Below are 19,340 nucleotides of genomic sequence, written 5' to 3' on the forward strand. Positions count from 1 at the left end.
ACATTTTCAAAACATTTAAACATGCATGCATGCTTATTTTTTGTTTTCATGTATTAAAATAAATTATGAACATAAAACATGAATAAAATTATAATACTGCGAGTTTCTATATAAAATGGGTATTCATCCATTTTGTTAAAATATATGCGAATGCGTAAATGAATACAAAAAAAAAAAAAATATACATATAAATAAAATGTATATTAAAAATAATAAAATAATTAGTACGTACTACCATAACGGTATATAAATTAAATGTAAATTATCTACTAAACTGTATTTGTAGCTCTATGTAGAAAAAAAATACTTTAATCTTTTTTAATTTCAACATAAATATTATTTTAAATATATTTCATTGAAAATATGTATTTAAACATACAATTTGAACACAAATAAGAAAATCAGAATTTGTCTAGTCGGTAATAAAATACACAAAAACTGTATACTGAATTTTTGATAAATAAATAAAAACTAAAAGCACAAAGTAAATAATAGTTTTAAAAAAAACTAAAAAACACGCTTTTGTAACTAGCTGAACTAAAAGGTAGAAAATAATTTCTTTAAATTCAAAAAAATCATTTTATCATGAAAAAGCAGGGGTGCTTTTTAAGATATTTTATAATGATGGCTTTTACCAATATATATCTATAAAATATTTACAATAGTTGAAATTTAGCACGACACGCTTTTTTACGATAAAATGCTTTTTTTGAATTTAACGCAATTATTTTCTACCTTTCAGTTCAGCTAATTACAAAAGCCTGTTTTTAAGTTTCTTTAAACTATTATTTATTTTATATTAAAAACTACTTCGGGCCCTAAATGTTATAACTAGTATTTCATAAACTAAATAATATTAAGATTATCGCCAATCTTATTACAATGCTTCAATGCTTCTTAATGGGATTCTTAATATCCAGTTTCGTGAATCATCTAAATAGTCATCGTCTTATAGCTATGGTTGAAAATAATTATCAATGTATTCAACTAGACGTTTCTCGATTTAACACATTTCATATTTGGTTTTTGATAAACAATAAATGGAAGTTTATGAGAAGGTTTCCCATTTATAGTGTGTCATATAAATGATGTACACACAGATTATTCAAAAAAAAGGGTCATATTTAATTTTGGAAAAGATTCATGTATAAAAATTATTATTTGCATGCATGAATGATAAAATATTTTATGTAAAAAGAATCCTTCTATATATTTTATAATAATGAATGTCCTTTTTATCCATATAGGAAACAGATTCGTGATATATGTGATAATTTTATTACTCGGTCTAAATGTTTATTAAGCGTTTTTTTTTTAAACAAAATTGCCATCAACGAACAAAAAATAGAAACAAAATCACATTAAAAATAATAAATTTTGATTTAAATTTGATGTTGTTTTAAAACAGATGAAAAACGAACTTTTTTTAGAACAATTTATAATAAAAAGAAGAACAAATGGTTTTAGATACCGCGACACCTAATTACTTCAGTTCAATAAAAAAAACGAGACAAAAATCTTGTAGTTTTGTACCTGCCACAGATGTGTCGTCAAAAAAAATTATTTTGATTACAAATCATGCGTCAATTACGCTATAATTAGGTGCAAATGAAACGAAATGGAACAAATAATTCTTTCGAAAAAATTGGAACAAATATTTTCTTCAAAAGATTTTCAATAAATTTTTTATTATTTCTTAAAAAATGAATAATTTCTTCTTTGAATATTAAATTTCTTTCAAATTGAAATCATACATTAGATACAATTATTTAAATTTTAATCAGAAACGGTTTGTGTATAATGTAAAATTAATTGAAATTCAATTACAAGCACACCTGAACACACCCCTAAAATGAAGTACATATGCAGCGTTATAAGTATAAGATTCCATTTTTCCTTACTATATGCTTATAGAAAATGTATTCATTCAACAAATGGGTGTCATTTTCGAAATAAATAATGAAAATTACGTTTTTACCTATTTTTACCTAGTTTATGTTAAAGTCATCATTCGACATAATTTTGTTGACACAAATGCTTACACCATAATTAAGTTCTTTTTTATTTTCAAACCCCGTCTAAAAAGCGAGATATTTTAAAAAGATGATTTAACGTTTCTCTGTATCTGCGTGTCTGTCTATGGCATTGTAGGTCCTAAACGAATGAACAAATCTTTTTTGAAAAGTAATTTGATCAAAAATGTTTTTAGCTATGTTTCAAATTCGAGCTTATGGTTCCGTACCTGATAACAACTAGAAAAGAGGTGATGATCATCAAATGGCTGAGTAGATTTTCTAGAAACATAACTAAGAACTCTATTAAACTTTTAATAGTAGGTACTATAATATACAATTTTGCGTAATTGCAGTTCTCAAACGATTCACCTATCAGGATTCTAGAAACCTCATATCTATGCTATGTATAAAGCCGTATTTCACTGTACTTTTTTTCAGCCGCGTTGACTTGTGGTATTAGAAAGTCCATCAGTATTATTGAGAAAGTTTCATTTTTTTTAAATTTTTAACTGCACACGAGCTTAAAATTAGGTTATTGGCTTTTTTATTTTTCCAATAATAAGTAAGTTTTCAAAGTAAATTGAGCAATAAGGGTAAAAAAATACATCATCCAATATCCAATAAAACAGGATATCGATTATTCGGCACCGGATATAAAATTGAGCCACCGTTTTCAACTTTATATCTACTAGAAGGAGAAAAAGTTAAATTCTGAAATTTTAAACTTGTGGCGTAGATGTTGGATCAAACTACCTTAAATATCTTCGGTGTTGTGCCTACCTTTTTTTTCTATTTTAAAGCATTTAGATTGAAACTTTAGAAACTTCATGTAATAAGAATTGGTTTAAATCCCACTGTAATTATAAATGTTTCCCAATGCAATAAGTTAAACATCGAATACCAATATGAATTTCTTCCCATTTTCACAAGGAAAGATTAAATTGACATATAAAATGAAATCAGGACAGGATATACAATCATTTCATGTACACATAGATCAAATATGCTTTAATTAAGAAATATAGCGTATGCAGAATGTAGGCAACGTGTATAATTAACCTTTAAATGGCATAATGAAAAACCACTGTGAAAACATCACAGAATATTTTAATTTAAGAGCCACATCGTCGATTTTAAAAATCACAAAATTTTACCAAAATTTCAAATAGCTGTATCAAAAAAATAAATCATTTAATTTATAGCACCGAATAAAAGCTCAGAAGCTCAGATAAAACATTGTACTTTCATGTTTTGGAATTTTTTGTTCAAAAATTTTATCACTCCTTGCCGTTTTGTACAGAGGATTGAAAGAATGAGCAATGTTATCCCTAAATTTTATATGAAATTTAGAAGCGTACCAAAATTTTAACAATTATTTTACAACATATCTGCTAAGATAATTAGAATTTGTTTTTTTTTGGAACTGCGCGAGTATTACCGGGGGGCGCACTAAGTACTTAACTTCAACAGAGAAGTAGACGATTTCTGTCTTTCAAGAACTTCAATCGTTCCAGCCTCATAATACCAGTAACTATAGTATGTGAAACAGCTAAGCGTTAAGAAAGAAGTTTCCAAAGGTTTGCAAAAATTTAATTCTTAACCGCTGTTTCAAATAATGTGAAGAATAATATCTTAACGACAATAAATACTTGAAGGAAAAATAATTTTTAAAACGAAAATTTAAATTTGTAAAGCCATACTTTCTAATGTGGAGGAAGCTGGTCGAAGTATAAACTCTATTCAAAAGTATCGGGAGGCCGATAAGAATCAGAAAGTCTCTCTAGAAAAGTAATTATATTTGAAAACAAATATCAAATGTTGAATTAACTTGGATTTTATGTAACAGATAAATAATGAGATCAGGAAGAATTCTGAGGTATTGACAAATTTCTCGCTCAGATATATAAATACTAACTTCTATATCTCAACTACTTCTAAATCATAGTCATCTTATATTATTTAGCGATCTCGTAAGTTAAACATCATAAAAAATAACACGATAAATACGAGAAATGTATCGTATTTATTACAATGCTGGTATAGTATAGAAGGAAATCGAAAAACATAGTTCGAAATTGCATTGAACATAATGAAGTCCGGATTATTGATGTAATAATGAGTTAATTGGGTTGAGTTTGTCGACTTTAGAGGAGTTGGTTGGCTTCTAAAGTCTCTTTAGCCCTAACGTTCAAAAATGGAATACTATGGGACATCGGTCTATTTTTTCCAGGTCTGTTTTTCCTGTCTATTTTTTTCTAAATCCGTCTCAGATACTACAGTATCTATGTTAGTATAAGTAATATTACAGTATTGAACAGGGTTACCAACGAGAAGTATTGTGATATCGCCAACCAGTATGGACCTGCCTTCCATACCGCACATACTCGTCCACCAAAACTATTGCCAACGGTCAAATAAGTATGATGGTCACACCAAAACTGACATAGTGATATATACAAAAAAATTTCTTACCGTATATATAGGTACATATATGAAGGTATAAAACAGGTCATTTACCTGATAGATTAGGATCAAGGTCAAGTTCATTTTTAGTAAATCTTCGCTTTGCACCAATTAACTGTCAGTTCTATTTAGACACGATGTATACCACTTTCCCACAAGAGCTCCAATGCAATTCAAGTCAAAATTAGGCAATCTAGCTCTTGGTTTAAGTGCTGAGCATAGAGAAAGTAAATACTAGAAAATAGTAAGGTGAATTTTCTTTCCAAATAAAGGTAAGTTATACCATATGTACTCATATGTATATAATCTCTAAACATATATACCATATGTATATATGTTACAATATGGTCGAGATTAACGTGTTAAATATACAATCTAAAATACGTGAGGAATCTGTTAATACGTGACTAAAATAAATCATTTTATTACAAAAACTGCATTCATAGTATACACATCACAAGTTGTAATGTATGTAAGTATAGCGTATAGAAGAATAGTAGTTGGAGATGGTAGTGAACTTGTTAAACATTAAACACATGTAATATATATATATAATGTGTTTGAATATGCATGAATATCACTTAATCAAAAAAGCTTAGAGCTAGAAAAAATTATTGTGGAGATTCTCTAGAAAGATACAAAAATCTTCCTTCCGAAATGGCAAACCCAACTTGCAACCATACATGCAAAATATCAATAAAATAGAGAAATTGCATGTTTTATAATTTTTATAAGTTTACTAAAAATTACTAAGAAAAAAATTTTTTAATTATTTTTTCATGTTATTTTACAATTGAAATTGGTTTTTCTAAGCTATAAATTCAAACGCCAATGACGTCATACTTCGCTTTCGTAACCCTATCGCACGGAGAAATGATAATATAACATGCAGAATGATAAAAGGTTTGTCTAATTAAACGCAATTTACGATAGAAACAAACTGAAAAATGTAAATTTAGTGTGATTCCGATTGGCTCACAGCCTCCACGGATGTAAATACGTCACTACTGTTTTTTATTCGAAAATATAACTCTTTTTTATTAATAATAATTAATTAACAAAATGCAATTATTAATTTAAAAATAGAAATAATTAAATATACTTCAGATGAATTTCTGGTTAAAAAAAATTAATGCAAGTTCTCTATTTGTTAATTTCTATTAGATACCTTTTGAGAAACCCTGTATTTAGTTTAATATATTTGATGAGACTTTTCAAAAACTCCTCAGCAAAACGGGTGAAAAAACAACATTACATTTTCAAAAAAGTTATTTTGGGGATAGTTTTTAATGTTTTTCTAACATCTAAATAGAATTCAATATTTTTTAACTATGTACACAAATTTGAAGTATACATAGTTAAAAAACAAGTGAAAACAAACAATTGACTGAGTTAATTGTTGAAATACCATGCATAGTCAGTGTTGATTTCTTTATCACATTACATATACAAACATGTGACACATACATAACTGATAATCAAGTATAGTACATATTATAAAATTTCCGCCTAATTGGCGCCCTCACGGGTAAACAGTGATGTTTACGAAAAAATGTTTCAAACAAAAGTTGTTTAACTTTGATAAGGAACATTTAAACTTTTGTTCTATCTCTAACGGTTTACAAGATGGGTCCTACGGACCCAACACCCAATTGACCTATGATGCTCATTTACGAACTTGACCTCACTTTTTACGTCCTGAGTACGCTATAAAAATTTCCACTCGATATCTTTCTTCGTTTTTGAGTTATCGTGTCCACAGACGGACGGACGGACGGACAACCGGAAATGGACTAATTAGGTGATTTTATGAACACCTATGACAAATTTTTTTTGCTAGTATCATTATTTTGAAGCGTTACAAACTTGGGACTAAACTTAATATACTATGTCTATTTCATATATACATGGTATAATATTGAATTCTATTTAAATAAGAGGTTGTATGTCAAAACGAACTTATATTGCACACTTCCGTTTTCATGGCAGTTTACTACAATTTTGACATTGTCTCGAACAATTTTCTAAGATAAATTGCGTTTTGTTATTCTTCGATAGATCGATATAATTTTCATTTTCTCAAACCCTTTAACAAACATAAGTAAATTTATATATATTTTATAGTTAGCTATTTAGTTGGAACAATATTGTGAATGCGACGCCATGCTTCGCTACGCCACACGTCGACGTATGTTTTTGTTTGTTGTATACCAAAAACATAATATTAATATTATTATACTTAATATTTATGAGATTACGCATAAATTAACAGTTCAAATATTTATTAAATTAGTTTAAAATCTGTCTCCCTCTCAATTACACGTTTTCACTTTACAAATGAGGTAGAAGAAAAAAGGTGTTGGTGATGCATAAATTATATTTATTTTGTGTTCATTTGTGTTATTTTCCTGATGTTGTTTTTTTATTGGTGTTTTATGTTATATCAGTTATTTTCCCAACTAATTACAAATCTGTACGCACAAATCATATAAACTTACGTAAACTAAATTTAGTTTACGAATCACTATGTATTTATTACCATTCTAGATTTACCCTAGTTTGCAGAAAAGTATTTTTTATTTTACTTTATCCCATTTAATTCAATCAATTTAACGTTCTCTTTGTATACGCCTTTATCGTTTTTCACGCACATCTTTTCGTAAACTTTTCACACAACTTTTGAATAGAATAATTAACCAAAATATAAAAATTACCCTAGGCGATGAATCAAAATTCAAGAAATAATGAAGAAACTCTGTGTTTTTTTCTGAAAATAACATGAAAACTTTTTTGATATTCTTACTTTTCAGTCTAACAAGCTCGATTTTTGGAACTGGTTGAAGGGGAAAATAGTGTCTGATTATGTAATTATAGATGTAAAATAAGCGTGTGACCATGTGAGACAAGATGAGTTGCTATATAAGGTAAAAAGTGGCTCTGACTGAAATTCTTCTAAGCTGAAAAAGTTTTTCTCAATGAAACCAAAAACACGACCGAACTTCCGACTAAATACCCAACTTTGTGGTTCCGCAAGGTAATATGTTAGTTCTCTCCTTTAGACCATGTATTTAATTCACAAAATTAACAAAAGAATCCTTTTAATATTATAAATACGAAAGTTTGTGAGGATGTATGTAATGTAACTGAACGGATTTGGATGAAATTTGTAACATAGATAGTTTATAACCTGGATATTCATATAGCTTACTTTTTTCTGATGATATTTTTTAGCTAGTATTCACCTTCGTTCGAAATATCGGTAACAGGGCCACACTGTCTTCACAACCTTTATAGGCAGGTAAAATTTAACCATATATTTGAAAAGTGTGACCCAAATTTAGCATAATTCCATACTTGGTTTATTGAAATAGGATATAAATCGGATGTGATAGAGCAATGTTTAATTTTTTTGATTTTGATGACGTCAGAAAGTTCAAACATTCGATTTTTTTTTTCAAAATACATCAAAAAATTATCCGATTTAAATAGAATTTTTTTTAAATCCACTAATTATGAGACAAACTTTTCAATTCCGATATTATTTTTTAGCTTTCACTCTCCTTTGTTCAAAATATCAGTACCAAGATCCCACTATCTTCAAAACTTTTGAAAGTAGGTTAAAATTGAAAACTAAGTTTATTACATACTAGGTTTATTAAAATTGGATACAATTTGGAAAGCAAAATTCAATATTTTCGAGGTCGCACGATGAATATAATAAGCAAGTGCCCAGAAAATTCGTTCTTTGTGATTGACAAAACTTATAAATGATTGTTTCTGGGCACACATGTTGTCTATTAAAATGCTGGTTTATGCGTAATTTATTGAAAACACCCTTTATATGTTCTAAAAACCAACTTTATAAACCCAAATTTTCAAATTATTCTACCCGAAAATTTTCAATTACATATATCTTTAAATACTACAACTCTCACAAAAACGATAATATAAATTTAAAAATATTGATAAATTATTCATGAAAATGTTTCATTTTCATCGATCACAAACCAACTACAAACATACATTTTCCTGTATTAATAAAACACATCGAGTTCGGTCGTTTAGGTACATTTTGACATGAAATATCAGGCTAACAAGCAAAAAAAAATATAATGTCATTAAAATACCACCAGACATTGTTTCAATTGGTTTGTTGTATTTAATAAATCATTTCAAAATGTAATGATTCAGCGTTTTTTAATGTTTTTTTTTTCTTTTTTTTTTTTTTGTGCTGTTAATGTATTTTCATTTTTGTATGTTGTTGAACAAAAAATGGCAAAAACATTACTATTTTTTTAAATAAATTATTATTAGTATTTTAATGTTAATATCAAATTGGATATGAATATTAATTAAAAATATTATTGTCTGAAATTTTTTTGTATTTTCTTTTTAATATGTGTATATAAACATTTTGCAAAATATTTTAAAAACTCCGGAAAACATAAAAAAGCGTGATATATAAAGTTTAAGGCGTCTGCCTGTCTCGTTAATTCATTAATTTTAGGGTTGACTTGTTTTAAATGTTTTGAATTAAAAAAAAAATTATTATCAGCTCTTTTCTTTTAATAATAAATGTAGAAATCTTGTGGTATGAGTGAAAGATTTAAAATTTTGTATTGAACACCGTAAAGTATATGATTTTCGTCTGCTTTAATAATGAAAACTAAATAGTTTTCAGCATCTGTGGAAAAAAGATTTGTTGTTGGAACTATATTCCTTATCGCACGTTGGAATTTGTTTTCTCATTAGGAGGTAAAACCAAAAAAATTGCAACAAATAAAAACGACCCCAAAAACCAAAATGTATTTTAATCTATTCAGCTTGCCATTGATTTTGAGAATATATATTGCAAAAAATATTTTACAATCTGCCAATTTGTATTTTTTGTTAAAAATTTATGTGTTTTTATTCAAAAAATGAGTTATCAGAAGTTAAAGATAATGGAATTAAAGTAAGTAGAAGAAAATTTTATGTTAGGTCATAATAAATAGCTTGATCAAGCCCCATGAAGGTAATGATGTACCCACATATTTATACAGCACCAAATTTATACACGGTAAGAAATGCATAGCGTTTACTACAATGCTGGCATGGAGTAGGTACAGACGCATACTATGAGTATCTATGTAAACATAAGTTATATTACAGTATTGAATATGGCCATCTACCAGACGTATTATGAGCATCGCCAACCAGTTTGGGCCTCACGCCCAAACTGCATTGACTTGCCCGCCATAACTATTGCTAATGTTACTATTCTCTCCATGATCAAATAAGCATGGCTTTCACACCGATGCTTTTCGGTGTTCACACAAATAATGCAGTGATATTCACAAAATTTTCTTACCGAGTACTAAATCTGTTTGTATAAAAACTAGTAAGCATAGTATGTAACGGAGCAATTAGAGGAAACTATTCCGATAAGGTGTGGCCTCAGAAAAGGTAAACTGCAAACGATATTATTGTAAGAAATGGAATAACTATGAAGAAATTACTGGTCATACCTATGCATTCATTGTTCGCGACGTAAGAATACAGTCAGGTCTTAGTTTTCAGACCTATATCAAAATAATTTTAACAATCTTAAAATTAAATCAATCTAAATTTTTTAAGTATTTTACGTTTTATAAAATGCTCCTTGCTTCCGATTGGAATTGTTATGAATGCCGAACGATGCTCTCTGCATAATACCAAGAGAATTAAAATAAAAGCAACATAAGCCAAATACTTTAAAAAGATAAAAATACTACCCCACTATGCGCGTTAATTCATTACCGAAGACAGTTCAAACAAAACTCGATACATATTAGTAATCCCTTATAAGTAACCAAATTGCTTATTTAGATAAGACAAGATAAGATTTCCTATTAATTTTTGTGTATACAAAATTCTTTCCCATTTTGATAAAATCATCAAGATATTTTTTTTTTCTTATTAAATGTTTTCTAGATCAATTAACATAAAAGCAGTGAGTATCAATTTTTTTTTCTTCTTTCACCATTAATCATTTATTATATTACTTACTTACAAAGTTACACCACTTTTATCGCACAATATGTAATTTAATAAAAAGAATTATATTGTCAGACAATTTTTTATTTTTTTTTTATTTTTCTATATATTTCGCTCGTAGATCGATCGAGGAAATACATTTATAGAAGAAAAAAAACCAATCCATTTTGTCAAATATTGAAGCCACTTCATTTAATACAGAAAGATCCAGGAAAACGTAACAAAAAGTGATCCGGACTAAATAGAGACTAAATTTTTTATCCAAGATTGGGCTCTAACCTTTCTTGTACTTTAAATTAATAGAAAAATGTTTCAAAAATTGTTTGAATGTTTAAGGCTTTCAGGATGAAGTTGAGTTCGATAACTAAATAAGTTTTATCTATTCATCTAGAAAAAATTTATTTTTTCATCAATATTTTTGCGTTTAATATCTGATTATGGTAAAGGAAACTTTCAAAATAAAAGAAGATTTTCGAAAGTGATTTAAAGGCGCGAATAAATTATGTAGGAAACATATCTTTCGAAATGGAAGCGAATAAGCTTTAAATTGGTATAAACCTTCGTTTTGGAATTTTAAAGACTGGGTATAAATCTCGTATAATGACGGGACAAGTATCTTGTCTGCGTGTCCAGATATTCAAGATCCATGGTCGTGAAAATTGGTGTTTTTTGCAATTATGTCAACGAAACTCCATAATACCATAGAACTCTACTAGAAAGAGACAGAAATTGTAGGTGTATAAAAGAGACGAAGACAGCTATACGCACCTACTTTTTCTGTCTCTTTCTATTGCCATCAACCGTTTGGCGGTTACTTTGCAGTTCTATGATCTCTATGATTTTTTCAGATTATGCGTAGGTAAAAAACTTCGAAGGCCACTCTATATATTAAATATGCACACAAGTGTAAATAAATAGCATAAATAGCTAAGTTAAAAACAATACTTACCATGATTGATGTTATTACCAAAAAAAAAACTTTTTTAATAATAATAGCTCTAGAGGTATTCCTTGCATATTTTACTTCCTAAATATCTTTATAACCATCCATTTTTTATTTTATTTTTTATACGAAAATATTTTCAGTTTTATTATTTAAATAAAACATAAAATATGTAATACATTGTAGTCATGCAAATGACGCAAACACTTATTCATTATGGGTTCCGTGCGATGCAAGAAGTAGAAATTTGTAATACGGTTTGAACTCTTCCCTTATAAAAGCTTGCAACGTCACGAAAAAGTTGATTTCAAGACGACAAAATTTTTTATATTTCTTGAAATTAAATAGGGATGAAGTGCTTGCAATTTAAAGAAGTTGCGACTAATACGTTTACTAAGGTGCATTCTCAAATCCTAAAATTGCTGATTGCTAGACAGTTTTTCATTTGCTAAGATCGCCCCAGATTATTATTCTAATAGTAAAAAAAAGGTGTATTCAAATTTGTTTAATGTAATTTTAATATGATTCAGTTTTGCAATTACAGAAGCTATTTTTAATTTGCCACGCAAAAATTGGGTTGCATTATTTGTTCACCACAAACAAGAAGCAAGTATTTGTGAAATAATTTTGCAAAGAAGAAAACTATTTACAAAATTATTAATTTTTACTATTTAGAACATATAAACAAAACAAAAGTTTTAGAAATATATCACCAACTTTATTTTCATTTCATAAATATTTGATTAAATTATCCTACTTATCCCATGTGATGTGTGATAAGGGACATGTTTTCATGCCCAAAAGAAGAAATATATTTTTTGAAAATACACTTTACGAATATAACAACTATGACGAGTTTTTTCTTTGTATCCATATAAACATGCACATAACATCCATGTATACTCAAATATTTCAAAAAATATTTATCCGCAACTGCTAGAACTTCTTGAGTTTGTTGCCAGTACCTAAATTTAGTCAATTGGAAAGCGACAAGCATGAATTTTAATTCCCGTGGTAAATTCATCAGTTTTTGTGCTGAATAAAACATAAAAAGAAACGTTCGATAAACTTTGTTTTCATCATAACTCCGCCAATTTTCAAGTAAATGACTTTGAGACTTTTTTCATTTTCAAATAGTACTTTAATAAGTGTACGATATATTTTTTTTTTTTTCAAAAAACGTCAAATTTGTCTATTATTTGACGTTAAATAATCGGAAATAACTGGGATAATGTTGATTTTTCGATATATGTTTCATCAATTCCTGTTGTCATTTTCAGCATAAATTTTTCCACCCCTCAAGAAGGGGCGGCTCTCACTTCCTAGGCAAGATTGCACAAATTTTTGTTTTTAACTTCTTTAAGTTGCACTATTTTTATAAAGATTCATTGACTGTTCTTGGATTTCGAGGTAAAAATCTTACGGTTCTCCACTATATACAGAGGTAATATCCACACAGAATACATTATTTTTTTCTTTTATTGTGAAAATTATCTTCTCTTTCATAATAAATGTATTAAAAACAAAAGAACTTGATATAAATCAGTCAAGTAGAACACAATTCCCAGTTCAATGAACTTCATCCACCAAATGATGTACCACTGTTTTAGATGTTTTCAGTTTTGTATTCGATTCGACACGAATATTGCGTTTCCAAAAAGAAAAAGAAAACTATAAAGAGATCTGTAAGCAATTTATAAAAGTACATAATAATAAAACTGTATATATAAAAGAAACTCTTTTATTTGCTAAAATTTGTTTCGTTTCATAAAAATATCTTTTACTGACACTAGTTTTATGAATAATTTTATAATATTTTAAATTGATACCCTTTTAATATAACTAAGAAAAGAAATTGGGGCACTCATGTTTTTGTGAAGCAAAACGAATTTATAAAATCCATAAGTATCGTTTATTTTATGATCCAATTCAATACTTAAATTTCGTTGAGTAATTTAATTGAATGCGACATCTACGATCCGGCGTAAATAACTTAGTCTTTAATATCTTCGGTCAAAAAAACTCGGTTATTACAACTCGCGTGAACACTATGATTACGATCATTCACTGATTCACGGGTTGCCTATGTCTTTCATGCGGTTGAGTTAGCACGGGTTTCCGAATTTTTTTTGGCCCTTGCGGTAGCCCTGTGAATGCGTTCACTCGCTGATCCACGGATTTGCCATGTCTTTAATAGGGTCGAGTTCCCACGTCTGTGGGTTTTTTGACTTTTGCGTTAACCCCGTGTTTGCGTTCACTCGTGTTGATCATGGCTTTGGTTAGCTTAAATTAGCACGGGTTTGTGCGTTTTTTGGCCATGCGTTTTCATAAAGTATTTGCGTTCATTTATATAACCAGTTGTTAAAGAGATCATACCTTTAATGTTTTGAAACCGAATTGTTTTTGTTCCGATTTGTTTTGTCGTTCTTATTGTTCGAATCATTATGAGTAAGTTATTTTTCTCTAGAACATTTAAAATACCCTATTCGATAGGTTTTTTTTAACGTGCTATTATTTTGCTCCAAAAATCCGTCTTTTTTTTTCAAACCCCTATGTAAGAACATTTGTTTTTTTGAGACAAATTTAATAATCCCTTAAATGTTGAAATCCATTGAGCCGTTTGGATGATACGAGGAAATAAAAAAATTTACAAATATACATCATAAAAGATGCGAAAAACATAACCACTCCTTGAGAGTCGGGTAAGAAGTTTACTCTGCCTTTGTATGTAAGTCCGTTACAGATTAAAAGTTTTCCAATAAAAAAAAATTTTCTGCGTCCTGTAATCCCGGCATTTAATTGCGTTTCCGTAAAATATAATACGGATATCCTTTATATGTTATATTAGAATCAACTTGTACCATTTTTTTTTTAATGAAGTGTGATGTCACTCGTGTGTTTGTGTCAGTTTTCACATGTGACCTGCATCTGTTGACATTGTTATCTATAATATTACATCAAAAACATAAACATTACATTTAATTAATTTTAATTTAATAAAAATGATGTCAACATTTATATCTATTTAGTCATATGATATTGGCATATCCGCCATAATAATTCAAAATAATCATAATACATTATATTAAATTAACAAAAATGACGAACGCTCACGCACATCCCAAGCATAACATACACAACGAACTAAACACCAGACAATTAAAAAACTGATATAAATTTTAATTAAAAATTTTCATATTTTATTTTATTTTATTTTACTCTACAGTACATTTTCTCTACGATAACGACTATTTGTAATTTGGCATTATTTTTTATCCTACCTGATTTTGAGATCTGTTGCACTTTTTGTGGTTTACCTCCGCCAACCAGCTAACAAATTATAACGTGCTATAAGGAACATAGTTCCAAAAATCTTTATTAAATAAGTCTCATTGACGAGTGGAGCCGTAAATGTTCCTTATAGCACGTTATAATTTGTTGGCTGGTTGGCGGAGGTAAACCACAAAAAGTACAACAGATCCCAAAATCCGACGTATTGGATACCTAGGACACTAAAACTTCAATCTCACTTTTTTAATCGATTCAGCTTGCCATGCATTTTGAGAATATGTAAAAACATTTAACAATCTGTCAATTTGTATGTTCTGTCGAAAATTTATGTTTTTCATTCAAAAAATTGAGTTGTGAGTTATCAGAAGTTAAACATGATAGAGATAATTTAAAGTAAGTACATGAAAATTTTATGTTATATCATATTAAATATCCTGATCAATTAAATTTTGGGTAATGTACCCACATTTTGGGTTGGCTACTAAATCAGAAGTATGTATTTTTTAAGCTAATATATTACAATTAATTCATAAAGTATAGAGTTAAAGTATCTACAATATTTAATTCTTTAAACCAGGGCTTCTTAAACTATGGGTCGCGACCCCATTTGGGGTCGCGTAGCAAAACTCTGGGGTCGCGAGAGGTAAAAATACAATTTAACAGGAAATGTTTTTTAACTTGTAAAATTATTGTTATAAAGATAAAATAACAATTATCGTAGATAAATATATCATAAAATATATCATCTTCTAGTTCGGAAAGATTGTTTGTACCTGCATTTCTATAAAGAGTATTATAATAACTTGAATAACATTTACTATGAATTATGAAATGTTATTGGAATTAATAAAAATATAAATTTATTTTTGTCAATCTCTAAAAGCCGAAATAATCCCGAGAAATAATTATCAACAACATTTCTAGGTATTATTGCTGAAGAAACAGCTTTAACACATATTAAATCCCAATATCGTTCAGCATTCTAAAATGTTGAAGAGGTCTTACGTCCAGCAGTTTCAAACATTCCACCAAGATTTGATTTGTTATGCAATAAAAAACAGGCACATTCATCTCATTAAATTTTTAACTTATACTTTAATTTAATACTTACCACGCAACTACTTGAATATATTCGAGAGAATTAAGACGGTCAGAATCCACTTTTATTTTTGAAACTATAATAAATACAATTTTATAATTTTTTGTGCAATTTTTAATTTTAGATTTTTGTATGTTTCAAAACGAATTCTAAACATATATTTTCATATGTATATGTATATTGTTACCTAATAAATAAATAATCAAAAAATATTAATTTATTTTTCTTTTATATTTGTATGGGGTCGTCAAGAAACTCGCAATCATAAATGGGGTCGTGAATTAAAAAAGTTTAAGAAGCCCTGCTTTAAACTATAAAACTAGTATTTGACTTCTTAAATTAATACTTTAAATTTTCAGAATTACAAGAAACTATTTACACTAGACCTGCAATTTGGCATACCACAAAACTAATATTTATAATAAATTACTTATGCAGTTATTTGCATGAAAAGAACAAAGTTCCTACCGGGTGTTTCACGACACCTCTCGTTCTTTTTTATTCGGTATTAATTGCCTTAAATAATAATAGTTTTTATTAAAATCGAAAACAAAATTTTTAAGGTTTATACAATTTATTCTTTATGTGATCAGAGAAATCGATCTTCGGAATTTTAACGATATGTCAAAAGACAATGATTCGATAATAAATTTAACACAATTATGTATTTGATGGGTTAAAATTACCTTACATATTGATCTTTATTAAATTCCAAAATAAAATTGTTTTACCATTTTAAATACAAGAATTAACGATTGAATCAGCAGTAAGTGATATTTAGAACCGATAAGTAATTTTCGAATAGTAGTTTTTAAGATCTAATTATTCTTCAAAACCCCAAAAGAGGCACAATTTTTTTTTTTCGATTATTTCTAAAATTTTTTATTTGTCCTATTAAATTACAAAAGAGACGGGTATTATATCTAAGATTTGAGTAGCTTAACGCCCAAATTGTATACACCCATCCACAAATCACCAGAAAATAAAAATTAACAATATTTACATAAAAGGTCTATTTATTAAGAAATTTTCTTCATAACCTCATAATAAACAACAAAAAACATCTACACAGGCTGTTGTACATTTCTTTCTTTTTTTTTTCATATCCTACATCAATTTTTTTAATCCTCCTTATAAGGAAAGGGAATTATGTAATATTTAAATAAATAAAAAAAAAAGTCAAAGCATGAAGAAGTCTCTCACAGTACGGGATTCATATTGATAAAATTGAAACAACAATCCTTTCTTTTTTTCATTTAAAAGTAGTTTTTTGTCCTAATCTCAATGCTTCAAATAACAGAATAATAAATTATACAATAATTTAATATGTTTGTCCGATTATCCTGATCAAGATCTTCAGGATTAACGATTTTATAATTTAAATAATTCATACAAGTCTGGTGGACGCGCAGATAACATTCCATAATATTAATAAATAATAGTTTAAAAACACGCTTTTGTAGCTAGCTGAGCTAAAAAGTAGAAAATAATTTAAATAAATTCAACAAAAACAAAAGTTTAGTGAATAAGAAAATATTCATTTGATTGTAAAAAAGCGTGGGATGGTTTTTGAGATAATTTCTAATGAATTTACTTTTTAGTTACCAGGTTCTATTTTTCTAGTTTTTTTAAACTATTTATTTATTTCTATTGTGTATTTGTTTCAGCTGTATTTTATCTGTATATTTAATATGGTTATCATAGTAGGAGCGTTTTATTTTAAGCTTATACTTTATAAGGTAACAGTATCCTAAAAACTGTTGAAGATATTATAAAGGCATACTACCATTTTTTTTCTTAAATTATAACTTTTTTTTAATATTAAAATACACTTTTGTACCTTCTACAATACATTAGTACTTATGCAAATATACAACATATTTAGATTAAGTCTTATCAACTTCTTGAAAATTTATTTAATTACCATACGGAGTGGGTTTTTAATCACTTGTTTGAACTACTTATGTTTTAACATATGAAATATAATTTAGGGAAATTTCAGTGTTGTAAAGATACCCACACAACAGTGCTGTTAACTTTCATGTAGAATATTTTGACAGTTGAAAAGAACGGAGATAGATTTCCATGATTAGATTTTATAACTTTTAAGATAACATCATTGATTTTACGACACTTATATTTAAAAAAATATTCGTAAATCACAGGTCGCTTTAACATAAGTTACAACTGAAATTTACCAAATTAAGAAAACCTACGACTAGTGCGATTTATTCCTTGTAAACCGATTTTTGGAAACTTTGAAAAAAAAAATGTTCTAAATCGAGTCGGTTCGACCGTTTAGGGGCTACGATGTCACTGAGAAACATACAGACGCACAGATAAAAACTTTATACTTATAACACTCCTTCTTAAATCAATATCAAAGTGATGGTCAAGGACATCAGATGAGATGAAAAGGATACTTAGAGAGCTATAATTTTTTGGGATAAATTTTTGGAAATATTTTAATTGAAATTGAAATATTTGAGTTGATTTTCTTCTTCTGAATTACTGTTCTAAATTACTTAATTATTTTACCATTTCACTCTTCAAAATGAATTGAATCAGGTTTATTTGACCATTCATTTCCATAGTAATTATTTATATATGTCATGCCTTTTCCAAACTGAATCGATTTTGAAGAACATCGCCAAGATCACTCTCCGTTAAATTACCTTTCAAATGAAACCAAAATAATTAAAATCGGTTCTTCCATTCAGGCGCTACGATGCCACAGGCAGACAAACACACAGACACGCACACATAGCGGTCAAACTTATGACAACCCTTTAGTTCTGTTCAGGCTGTTTTGTGTAGAAATTTTCAAAAAACATGTTTCTGCATCATATAGTTGTTATCATTTCTAATTTCTGATTACCCTTTTCTAAAAATTATACCTTATTCTTAGAATTTTTACCCTCTTCAAGAAACAATAACAAATATCTCTTGGCAATATTTAGATTTTTTTCCAAGAAAAACACGGAAATAAATAACCTGGTAATAAATTTTTTTAATAAAATAAAACGATTTAACACCCACTGAAATTACATGTATAAACTTTCCTTTCATCATTTTCTTAAAGATTATAATTATAATAAATTTTTTACATTAATAATAATTACAACAATTCCCAAACGATTTTATATATAAATACCAAATTTCTAACACGAATTTGGTACTATATTTTCCGTATTTATGAGTATTCATTTTAATAAATTTCCCAGAAGAATTGAAAGATCATCTAATGAAAATTTTTTTTCTACTTCATCAATTGTAGTTTGTTCCTAGTATATTCTGCGGCTGTAGGTACTCCTATAATTTCCTTGAATAGGAAAGGTCCTTGTATAGCATAGGAGAAAAATCAAAATCAATACTGTAGATACTAATGCAAGCGGAGTCTTACAGTCTTGTAAATAACGTCACAATTATGGATCTTACGGAAATATTATATTGAGTATTATCATATACTTTTTGAGTATCTGGCCCTATACCATAAGTTTATTTATACCAGCAT

The sequence above is a fragment of the Chrysoperla carnea genome, chromosome 2, assembly GCF_905475395.1.
Source record: "Chrysoperla carnea chromosome 2, inChrCarn1.1, whole genome shotgun sequence".
In the NCBI taxonomy this organism is placed as follows: Eukaryota; Metazoa; Arthropoda; class Insecta; order Neuroptera; family Chrysopidae; genus Chrysoperla; species Chrysoperla carnea.